The 12,268-nt window shown below is 47.9% G+C and overlaps 1 protein-coding gene across 3 annotated transcripts in view; it reads right to left on the reverse strand.

The window, feature by feature from the left end:
• Positions 1-12,268, reverse strand: part of LOC109435383 (protein S100-A7) — a 36,579-nt gene that overhangs the window by 19,002 nt on the left and 5,309 nt on the right. The window contains exon 2 of one of the 3 annotated variants that reach the window (XM_019713220.2): positions 6,743-6,852. The exons of the other annotated variants lie outside the window; for them this stretch is intronic. The gene's annotated coding sequence lies outside the window, so the exon portion shown is untranslated. The remainder of the gene's footprint in view (positions 1-6,742; positions 6,853-12,268) is intronic. 3 annotated transcript variants of the gene reach the window in all.

A 12,268-nucleotide genomic window follows, 5' to 3' on the forward strand; every position in this document is an offset into this window, starting at 1 on the left:
TAGAGAGTCTGCCCAGGTGTGAGACGGGAAATGGGAAACCACAGCTCCTTGGGTCACCTTGATTCCCATGGGAGATGGGGGGGGGGGGGGTCATCTTAATGAACAGAGAATATCATCAATGATAAAGAAACGGCTCCGTCATGCAACATGGCACCCCAACCCCAGCCAAGTGACCTCACCTGGAGCTCCTCTGAGGAAACAGCCACCTTTCTCAACAGCTGAAATCCAGGTCTGTGCTAGATTTGTTGAGAAACAGTATGTCAGCCTCCAGTGGGACAGCATTCTGGGAGGGGCTTCCAAGGACACAAAGAGCTAACACTTATGGGTTTACTTAGTGCCAGGTGCTATCCTAAGTCTTTGTAGATATACAAATTCATGTAATCCTGACAGCGACTTGAAGAGGTAGGAACTGTTATGGCTAACCCCACTTTACAGATGTGGAAACTGAGGCACAGTGGGGGTAAGTAACTCGCCCAAGATCTCACAGGTAGTAAATGGCAGAGCCTGGATTTGAACTCAGACAGTCTAGCTCCAGAGTCTATGCTCTTAATGCTGGACTCTGCTACCTACGGTAACTATGCTTCTTTTTCTGTCTCATGCTACCCTCTTTGGGAGCCACGGTGCCACAGTAGCAGAAGTGGCAGTGGGTGGCAGTTGGAGGGAGGGGGCAAGAGAGTAACTCATAATCAGAGTTCAAGGACATGAATGGGGGTGTTCAACCACTAGAGTGAAACTGCCAAACCCGACGGCTCTAAAATCGAAACTTGAAATTCATGGAAGTTCTCCCTTGACCCTAAAAGTCCAGTTGTCCTTTTTCTTCTGGGCCCAGAGATGAGAAGGTGCAGAACCCACCAGGCCAAGTGCAGCTGGGTGGAGAACACGGCTGACAGAGGGGCCCAGAGCTGCTTCCCCATTTCCTCACCCCGCCCCACCTTCCTCCTCCATCTCCGCCAGGCAGAGAATGCACTCAATCACCATCACCTTGTCTGAAAGGCCACCATTTGGGCCTCGTTCCTGGAGATTAATTCTTACATCTGTCCCCATCGCCTTTCACGATTACAAACCCTCTTAATCCCATTTAGTCCCATGACAATAGTCAGAATGGTGATGTAACTCTATCTGGTTCCCAGCCAGCTCCACACTTAAATGTTAATCCCTCTTAAACACTGAATGTGTTGTGACCCGTTTTGTGTTGGTTTGTCACTGCTGTGGCTGCTGCTGTTAACCCTGCTCCTGGCCGAAGTTAGCACAACTCCCAGGTGGAGATGGCTGGAGACGGCTGAAGACTCGGAACAAGAACTCAGCAGGAAGAGGGGGCGAGCTACCGTTCAGTGAGTGCCAACCGCGTGCGAGGCACCGCTCTAACTCGAAACAATCCAGTGTGAGGAAGCCAGGCACCAACAGGCCAGTCTGTCTGAAGCCACGCAGCTCACAGGCTGAGCGGTGGGTCCAGCTGGAGTCAGGCCCCCTACAGCCCAGGACGCTGGCTGCTGCTTTACAGGTGATAAGATGGAGGCTGGCGGAGATCAAGTGACTCGCCCAAGTCTACACTGCTGGCGAGGACAGAACCAAGTCTCAACTCAGGGCTCCTGAACCCCGACCCAGGAGCCTTTTTTAGGGGTGTGGGGGGCTCTATGTACTCCTGAGAGAGGAAACACCTGTGCAATTTGCTGACCCCTGAGTTGGCAAGCCAAGGAGAGGAGACCCTGAGGTGGGGCCTCAGGGTGGGAGATCCCAGTGTATGGGGTCGTGTTCTGGAGGAAAACGCATGCTCACCCCTAAACATGTTTTAAGAGCCCCATCTTAAGCCTCGGGTGAGTCACCTCACCTCCTTCCAACTGTGTGCTCAGCCCTGCCCAGGACAGCATTCCAGGTGCAGTGACAGTAAGGAGTGCCCACTGGCCCCACAGGAGCTCTGGGAAGGCCTGAGGTGGGAAAATGGGCTGACTTTTGGAGCCTTGCTATTTTGCTGCCCAAACTTCCTCTAGCCCTTTGGGTCCATTCCTTGAATCCCCCCTGACAGGACTTTTTTCTGCTGAGCACCCCCATCCATACTCACATCCCCCCAAAGCCTCCCCGCAGTGACACCCCTGATTTCCAGCCCAGGCCACTCGCCTTCCCAAAGGTGGAAATCGGCTGAGGGCGGGCTCTTCTTCCCCATCTGCACGGATCTCCTCCCGCTGCTGCGAAGGGCAATTGTTCTGATCGGGACGTCAGGACAGAGAAGTGTGCCGGTCCCAGTTCATTCCCACCCTCCTCCAGGAGTGCCTGGCCTCCGGGGGGCTTTCCCCACTGAGGAGGCTACAACGGTACAATGCCAGCCTCCACCCTAGGGGTTCAAGGTGAGTCCTCCGGTTGAAACCAGCAGGAGGAAAAACAGGCACTGAGGTGGCTTTGATCTCACGTTCAAGTAAATCCCAGCACCGGTGCGGTTCGGGTGGGGCATCCCTCACACCCAAAGCTCAACCCGAGGTTATGCTTTGGTCCCCAACACGTAGGCCATTCTTAGCCCTAACAGCTCTCCCCCTCTTCTTCCTTCAAGCCCCGAGAACTTGGTCTTTTTTCTTCCCCTCCTGGGCAGCCACTCCATCGCCCTTGGTCCTCTGGTAAAAGCAGGCCCCGTCTTTACCAACCATCCACCAGTCCCCTCCCCATCCTTTCTCCGTGTTGGCCGAACCCACCTTCCATGACAAAGGCTGAAAATGCCAAAAACATTTCAAAGATTCCTTTGTATCTGGAAGTGGCCCGTCTGAACCGGTGATGGGAAGAAGTCTTCTGAGAGGCTTATGAGAAAGGTTTCCTGCCTTGGTAAGAAAAAGATGCCGGAAGAAAACGTCCCCTGCCCTCCCTTCTTCCTTTAGCTGTTGTCATTGGAGGAGATGAATCAGATCGTCAGATCCCAAAGGGAGGTCCAGGGAGATAAGACAGAGATGGTGCCCAGTTTGGCTTTTTCCACAGATGCAGCTGGGTGTCATATTTCTGCTGTCTTCTAAATAATGTAAGTATATTTCTACTATCTTCTAAATGTGACCTCTTCCCGCTGTAACTGTCTCCTTCTGAGATCACTGCTTCTGACCAGACAGTTCTAACTCCCTTCTGTCCTGCATTTGAGGCCTTCTTGCACAGCCCACCCCCGCTCGCTCTGCTATGGTGTGACGGGTCTCACCCACGCCCTCCTTCAGGCTGTGCCCCTGAACGCATGCCCTTCCTCCTGCTCTCGCCCACCCATGGGCCTCCATCTCCCAAGCTCAGAACAAGTCCCGCTGGCTCTCTGCAGCCTTCCTCACCCCAGCACCCCCGGCTGACCAATTCCTCCCACCAAGGCTTGGGATTTACTTCCTCCGTCATATCGCTCAGGCCAGAAGTACAATCATCTTCATTTCGCTGCCATGAATCTCCATGGCCTGTCACAAAAACCAGGACCCTCCTCCCTGAGTCATGGCCCCAGAGGACAGAGAGCAGAGAAACTACCCTGGCTTGCAGATTCTCCAGCCTATGGAGCAGGCTCTGCCTGTTTCAATTCTGACTCAAAGGAGGACAGGTTCACAATTGTGTTTGGGAACAACACGTTCTCCCGAACCTTCCCAATACGGGCCTGACCTGCCATCATCCAAAGCAGCACGTCCCATAAATGACAGCTAGTATCTCTGACACATCAGGGCAGCTTGGCATCTGCTGTTCACGGGTCTGACACACCACAAACACCATCTCCAGCCGTTTCAAACTTTTCCAGCACTTACCTCAAAATATTTTAAGTCTTATGTATTTTTCCCCAAGTGGAATCTGTATGTGAAAATTCCTGAATTGCATTTGTCACCAAACTGTAAACAGGGGTCTCCCTGTCCATTGCTACGACCGTCCCTGTCTGGATTCCATCCCCCTCACCCCACATATGTTCGAAGCCCTCCCCGAGATTCCTACAAATTCTAGGAGACTTTATATCCTCTTGTTTATCTCTGCCTCTGGGGCCTGTTTTCACGCATGAAATATCCTATACCATGAGTCACACGTGACAGACAACCTTTTCCTCAATTTCCACCCCAAACAAAACACAACAAGTGAAAGCCATACAAAGCACTCGTGCATGTAAATGACGTTGCTAAATATTTGGAAGGGAGCGTCTCAGGGAACGATCTCATCAGTCAAGAAAGAAAAGCCAACCGGCTTATCTGAGAGCAGAGAAAAGTCAGAATGCACTGGAAGAGCGCATTCTTCGTCAGTACCAGGTGCCACCAGGAGTGGGTGGCGGCGGAGGAAAAGTCAACCTCCCCCACCTGGAATCCCGTAACACAGCGACTATGAATTTCTGGTGCGCAGAGCCCAGAAAACCATGCAACCTACGGCTCCCGAGGCCAAGATGTGACGCAGGGGGGCACCTTGCTCACCTCTGTGTCTACCAGCCCCCACCAAACCGTTCCCCACCCTCTGTCTGAGAGCCCCCTGGATCTGAACCAACTTCCCGACTTTTCCCCTCCCTCCTGCACCTGCCCTCCCTCCTTCCAAAGAAGCACTGCTGCCCCCTGCTGGCCTGTCTTGGCAATGGCCCGAGACTACCCTTGTCCTGCCTGCTTTCTGAATTGAGAAGGCGCATGTCCCTACCCCTCACACACACCCCACCCTCCAACTGCTGCTCCCAGAAGGCCAAGGACACTTCATTATCTTCTTGGCATCAGACTGGACGGGCAAGGGAGAGATCCATGTTGGGCTCGCTCTGACCGACCCAGAGACTAGCCCTATCTTACCATTAGACTGGCAACTCCAGGGGACAGGGGCTGTCTCTGCTCAGGGCAGGACTCAGCTCTCTCCCCTCAGCCTGGGAGCTTCCTGCGGGTGACCCTGTGGTTAAAGCCATCCCCTTCCTTCTGGTTCCTCAGGCTGACCAAGGGAAAGCCAATGGAACAGAGTGGCTGCCCGTCAACAGTCCAGCAGCAAGGGAAGGTGAACCTGGTAGGAAGGCTCCCAGCTGGTGAGGACGGGCTGGTCCCAAGGATAGGCTGGGGTCACACCTGCTCTGAACTTCGTTGAGACAAAGAGGATCCACTCCCAAGGTGTGTTGGATTTGTCTAAGGGATTAGCCCCATTATTAAATTGTGAAGCATGTAAGCTCTTCCCTGCGTGCATGTGGCTTCCCCACCCACCTCCCATGAGAGCAGCCACCGACCTCACCTTTCCCGAGGGGCCCAGTGCCTTTGTTACCCCAGTGGCCCATGCTTCACCCCCACCCCCATTCCATCACCTCCGCCTATATCAGTCTATGCTCCCCAGAAAACATCATGAATCAGCCACACAGGCTATGGTAGACACAGATACCAGGGATCTTTGATGGATCTCAGCAAGAGGACGCCCCCAAAGCCAGCTTGGAGGATCCAAAGACCTCAAAACAGTTTGGAGGTTCTGACAGGCCAGCAGGGACGCGATCAAGTTTCCAGCCAACTCAGATCAGAGCTGAAGCCCATCACTGCCTCCCTTCTCTCCCAAATGCCTGCTCTCCCAGGCTCTGTCTTCCTGCATTCAATTCACTTAGCACCTGCAGGGGGCTAGGCTGCCCCCGGCACTGGAGAAGCACAGACATCAAGACAGACAGGTGGACAACTGGATTAAGAAACTGTGGTACATTTATACAATGGAGTATTACACAGCCATAAAGAATGAAATCTTACCACTTGCAACAATATGGATGGACCTAGAGAACATTATGCTAAGTGAAATAAGTCAGACAGAGAAAGAGAAATACCATGTGATCTCACTTATATCTGGAATCTAAAGGGAAGAATAAATGAATGAACAAATCAGAAATAGTCTCAGAGACATAGAGGAAAAACTGAGGGTTGCTGGATGGGAGGGAAGGTGGGGATAAGGGTGAAGGGGAGCAGATTAGAAAGCACAGTTGGTAACCACTAGATGGCCATGGGGATATGAAAGTCAATTTGGGGAATGTAATCAATAATATTGTAAAGATTTTGTAGGGTATCCGATGGACACTTGTCTTATTAGGGAGACCACGTCAGGGATGATGTAGATGCCTGATCACTGCACTGTACACCTGAAGCTGAAGCTGAACAATAATGAATGTCAACTATAATTATATATATATATATATATATATATATATATATATATATATTTATATTTATATTTATATTTATATTTATATTTATATTTATATTTATATTTATATTTATATATATTTATATATATTTACAGGAAGTGGAGCACAGCATTAGGAATAGAGACAGTAGAAATGTAATGGCTGTGTGCGATGTCAGAGGGGTAGTAGATAGGGGGGAAGGGTTTATCACTGTGTGAGGGATACAAATGATAAATGTCTATTACATTGTTTTATACCTGAAATTAATAAAAAATAAATAAATACCAACAGACAGACAGACAGGATCTTTGCCCTCCCAGAGTTGCAGTCTGACATTTAAGAGGTTCTTTCATGTTTTCAACCTTCTTTTCTTTTATTAATTACAAAAAGTAATCCATCCTCATTACAGAAAACCTGGACTATACAAAAGCACATAAATTAGGAAATAAGGAAGGAGATCCAAGATGGAGGAGTAGGTAAACACGGTTCTTGCCTCATCCCGTGAACACATAAAAATTACAACTAAATTATAGAACAATCAACCTGGAGAACCACCTATGGTCTAGTCAAACAGAACTCCTATAACTAAAACTATAAAGAAAAAGCCATGTTGAGACTGCTAGGAGGGGCGGAGACACAGAACCAGCCACATACCTGCATGTGACAGTGAAAATCAGGAGAGATATCTCAGCCACAGAAGCTCCCAACAGAGTAGCGAGGGACCCCAGGCCAACACCAGGCTCCCCAGCTCAGAGTACTGGTGCCTGCAAGAGAAGCCCCCACAACATCTGGCTGTGAAAAACAGTAGGGATTCTGACCATCCAGGTGGGACAGAAGGCGGCAGAAAACCCAGCTGTCCTCTTAAATTGCCCTTGCACGGACTCACTGGTGAGAGACTGAGTTGTGTAACTTCGAGGCAAGCACTGGAGGGACAGTCCCCATTTTCCTGTGAGGGGTCCTCCTCGCATGTAGCCTGCAGGCGGGTGCCATCTTTCCTGTGTTGAGCCCGCCCCCAACAGGCAAAATCTGAATCCGATTGGCCTGTTGAGCTCCAATGCTCAACCCTGCCGACTCATTGAGACCCTCCTTACCCAACTTGGTACAGCAGGAGGCTTTATCAGCTGCTAAACCTTATGAGAGCTGGCAGGTGGCACCAGGCCTCAGAGTGTCCTGGCTTTTTGCAGAGCTACCCCAGACCCAGTACTGGTGGCATCCATCCTTGGTACAGCACAGGCAGTGACCAGCTGTGGACTGCTTTGTAGCTCCTACCAGGTCCTTACCTGGACTGGAGCCCTTCCCAAGTGGCCCCAGAACCAATATATTTGGAGGTTAGCTTCAGACCACAGCAGAGCACCACCCAATTAGCCCCACAAACGGCACACACAAAGGGAGGTCTCAACATGTACCAGAACCTGCTGGGGCAAATCCTGCTCCATGAGATAAGCCCCCTGCACAGTAGCCCATAAGCTGTGGACGTGGCCAAATCCCACAGCCAGTCAGCCTGAGGGTCAATCCCACCCACTGACATGCCAATAGCAAACAGGAGGGCACACACAACCCATACAAGGGACACTCCTGGAGCACCCGGCTCAGGTGACCAGGGAGATTGTGACTAGGCCCCACAGGACACCTACTGCATAAGGCCACCCGTCAAGACTAGGAAACATAGCAACCCTACCTAATACATAGGAACAAAGAGAGGCAGCCAAAATGAGAAAACAAACAAGTAAGTCCCAAATGAAAAACCAGGAGAAAACTCAAAATAAATAAATAAATAAACAAAATGGAGTCAAGCAAACTACCAGAGGCAGCGTTCAAAACAATGGTTATAAGGACTTTCAAGGAACTTAGTGAGAACTTCAACAGAGAAATTGCAAGCATAAAAACAGACATAGGAACCATAAAATAGAACCAGTCAGAAATGAAGAATACACTAGAAGGAATCACCAGAAGACTTGATGAAGCAGAGAATCAAATCAGTGATTTGGAAGACAAGGTAGTAGAAAACACCCAATTGTAACAGCAAAAAGAAAAAAGAATTTTTTTTAAAAAGAGGGTATTTTAAGAGGCCTCTGGGATAACATCAAGCATAACAATATTCATATCATTGGGGTCCAAAAGGAGAAAAGAGAGAAAACAAGGGGTTGAGAATCTATTTGAAGAAATAATGACTGAAAACTTTCCTAACCTGATAAAGGAAATAGATATACAAGCCAAAGAAGCACAGAGTTGAAAAAAAAAAAAAAGAACTTAAACAGGCCCACACCAAGACACATTATAATTAAAATGGCAAAGGTTAAAGACAAAGAGAGAATCCTAAAAGCAGCAAGAGAAAAGCAGTTAGTTACCTGCAAGGGAGCTCCCATAAGACTGTTGGTGGATTTTTCAACAGAAACTTTGCAGGCCAGAAGGGATGGGCAGAAAATATTCAAAGTGGACCTACAAACAAGACTACTCTATCCAACAAGGCTGTCATTTAAAATTGAAGGACAGATAAAGAGCTTCCCAGACAAGAAAAAGCAAAAGTAGTTCATCACCACCAAACCAGTATTACAAGGAAGGTTAGAGGGACTTATTTAAAGTGGGGAGGGGGGAGAGATAAAATATATGAATAGTAAAATGGCAATACTACATATCAACAATTGCTTTCAATGTAAGTGGATTAAATGCTCCAATCAAAAACATAGAGTGGCTGAATGGATAACAAAACTCTTACATATGCTGCCTACAAGAGACTCACTTCAGATTGAAAGACACACACAGATGAAAATAAAGGGATGGAAAAAGTTATTTCATGGAAATAGAAAAGCAAACCAAAAACCTGGGTAGCAATACTTATACCAGACAAAGGCTATAACAAGAGACGAGGAAGGACCCAGTAATCCCACTTCCTGGTATTTATTCGAAGAAACCCAAAGAGCTACTTCAAGGGGACATGTGTATCCATATGTCCATTGCATCATTGTTTACAATGGCCAAGATATGGAGGCAGCCTGGATGTTTGTCAATAGAAGAATGGATAAAGAGGAGGTGGTACATATATACAGTGGAATATTGCTCAGCCAAGGAAGGGAATAGAGTCTTGCCATCTGCAGCAGCATGGATGGACCCAGACGGTATTGTGCTGAGTGGAGTACGTCAGACAGTGAAAGACAGATGCAATGTGTTTCTGCTTATATGTGGAATCTAAAACACAAAATAAACAAAACAGACTCATAAACACACAGAACATTTTGATGGTTGCCAGATGGGAGGGGGATTGGGGTGGTGGGTGAAAAAGGTGAAGGGATTAAGAAGTACAAACTGATAGTTACAGCATAGTCGTGGGGACGTAAAGTAAAGCATCGGGAATATAGTCAATGATATGGCAATACCTATGCATAGTGCCAAGTGGGTACTAGACTAGTCAGGGGGAATCACTTTTTAAATTATATAAATGTGTAACTATATGCTGTACACCTGAAGTTCATGTAAAATAATATCGAATGTCAACTGTAACTGAAAAATTTAAAAGGGAGGAAAAGATGAAGAGGAATAAGAGGTCCAAATTCCCAGGTATAAGACAAATAAGCCGTGGGGACGTAATGTACAGCGTGAGGAATAATAATGTGAGAACACAGTACAGTGTCAGATGGTTGCTGGACTTGCGGTGGTCACTTCTTTAGGTGTATAAATGTTGAATAACTAGGGTGTACCCCTGAAACTAATATAATATTGTATGCTAACTATATTTTTAATACAAATCTTAAAAAAACTATTCATGGTACAAACGATTTTTACTTTTTTTGTTGTTGTGCTTTACTTTGTATGTGTCCATCAAACTAACACATGTACCTAGGCTCTTAAACGTTAGCCTACCTTCTCCCATTAATCCTGACCCTGCGCTGGTGGTCTCTGTAATTATCCCTATTTTAGAGATGAGGCCATTGTGAGCGAATACGTGACTTTCCCAAAAAACACACAACCAGGAAACGAGAGAGCCAGGGTTCACGTCCAGGTCTGTCCTGGGATCTGGAGTCAACCCCGTGGCTGCTCTCCTGCCTGCCCCCAGCCATCCGCCCATGCGAGCTGGAGGTACCCACACTCGGTCCTTTATCCCACAGCCCTCCACAGTGTAGAAGTGAGTTGACCCAGTCAACAAAGATTTATTCAACACCTGTTATGTGGCAGGCCCTGTGCTAAATAAAGATGCGGATAACATGGTCCCTCACGCTGAGGAGCTCACAGCTGGGATCAGGGGAGGGGGTGGAAGAAAGGGGAGTGGGGAGGGGACAGGCTTATAAACAGACTGTTACACTAAGGTGTAATAACGACTAGTATAGAGGACTGTGGGGGGGGGGCGACGATGGGCGATAAAAGCAGGAAGCTCTTACCTGTGCCTGGGACCTGAGACATCACAAAGGAGGTGATATTTGAACCTGGAGTGGGTTTGCCAGGAGACAGAAGACATTGCAGGGACAAATCATGGAATAGACCTGGCAAGATCACACCAGGTCCGGTCGTGCAGGCGAGCAGCACTCCTTTCTACCAGCAGAGGGCGACCTTATAAGGGCTCCAATCCCAGCAGGAGGCTGCACACCCATGACCTCATCCGAACCTGCTTACCTCCCAAAGGCCCCAACCTCCAATAAAGTGGCGCGGGGGCCGGGGTGGGGGTGAGGGTGGAGGGCGGTAGTGAGCATTCAGTCCATAGAAGCCAATATAGGAAGCTGTGCAACCAGCTTTATTTACCAGAAAGACACATCTAACAGCAGAGTGGAAGACGAACTAGATAGAGCCAAGTCTAACTCAACTGTTTCCTTACACTGTGGGGCCGCCCATCACGAGGGCAGTGTTATTTGATCCTGAAGAGGAAGGGAGAGGTCTGGCTTCTGCTCCAGCCAGCTGCTGTCCAAACATCTGGCCATCTGGTTCTCCCAGGCAACCCATTGACAACCCCGGACCGCTCAGGCCACTCCCATAGGCAAGACCCAGCTGAATGGGGAGCGAATGGTCAGCAGGGGGTGCCAAAGGACCAGTGATTGGCCTATCACAGGGTTAGTGGGACCCTGCCACGTGTAGAAAGGAGAGCCATCCTGTGAGCTCCATCAGCCCCAGCCCGGTGCCCTGATATGCAACGGAAGACAAAAAAGAAAAAGGGCAAATTTTTTCCCCCGAAATTTTGGGCAAGGGATGGGGAAACACACACACATTTTTTTAAAGGCTCTTCCCACTTTCTTGGGGAAGTTTCTACTACCAAACTTACTAATATTCTGATTGGGTCTTGGATCACATCTGCCTATTAACACCTCAGCTCTGAGCTTTGAACAGGACCAAGGAATGCATTAAAAAGTTTTGACGGGTTCCTGGAGGCAGTTCCCGCACAGCAGACTGTGAACATTTATTCTGTCCCCTGAGAAAGGAGAGCAGGCACAGGGGCTTCTTGCTTGGTTGAGACTCTGACTGTTTGCTCATGTCTGTTAAAGAATAAGTGATCACAATGCCTGTTTTCTACATCTCAGTATTCTGGTACAGAGTGTAATTTTTAGGTACCAAAATGTTCTTATTTTCGTTGGCATAGCAACGTCACTTCAGTATGTTTTTAAATCTGAATTCTTAACCATTTATATATTGAGCTGTGCCTAAATATTAAAGGCTACATTACATTTTCACATCACACAAAGTTTCCCTGACCTAGAAAGCATTCTTCTACACCTCCATAATCCAAAAAGACAAAGAAAATGCCAATCAACTCTCTACCGCAGGAACCATTTTTATTATCTCTGAGCAAGTGATATATGGACATCTCAGCACTAAAGCTGGTACAAGTTCCTCTGCACGGTACGCTCGATCCACAAATGAAGTAATTAAGGAAACAGGAACTATAGCTTACAATTGCAACAAGGCCCTGAAAATATTCCGAAAGCATCTCAAAGTTATCAGACAAGAAATGGGGTTATTTGAAGATGGAATAGGCTGCCCCTTCCCTTGTCAGTCTAGGGGGAGAATTAAGAGTGTTTTCAGCAGCTGGGAAACTGCCAACAAAAATGCATTCACAACTCAAGACAGCGTCATTGATAAAGACTGCTTTTGAAGATTGCATTTTTTGTTGTTGTTCCCAACCTTCACATTTTATTGTATTGATTTATTTAAATTTATTTTTCAATTACTGTTGACTTACAATATTATATTACTTTCAGG

Source organism: Rhinolophus sinicus, linkage group LG14, assembly GCF_036562045.2.
Source record: "Rhinolophus sinicus isolate RSC01 linkage group LG14, ASM3656204v1, whole genome shotgun sequence".
Taxonomy (NCBI): Eukaryota; Metazoa; Chordata; class Mammalia; order Chiroptera; family Rhinolophidae; genus Rhinolophus; species Rhinolophus sinicus.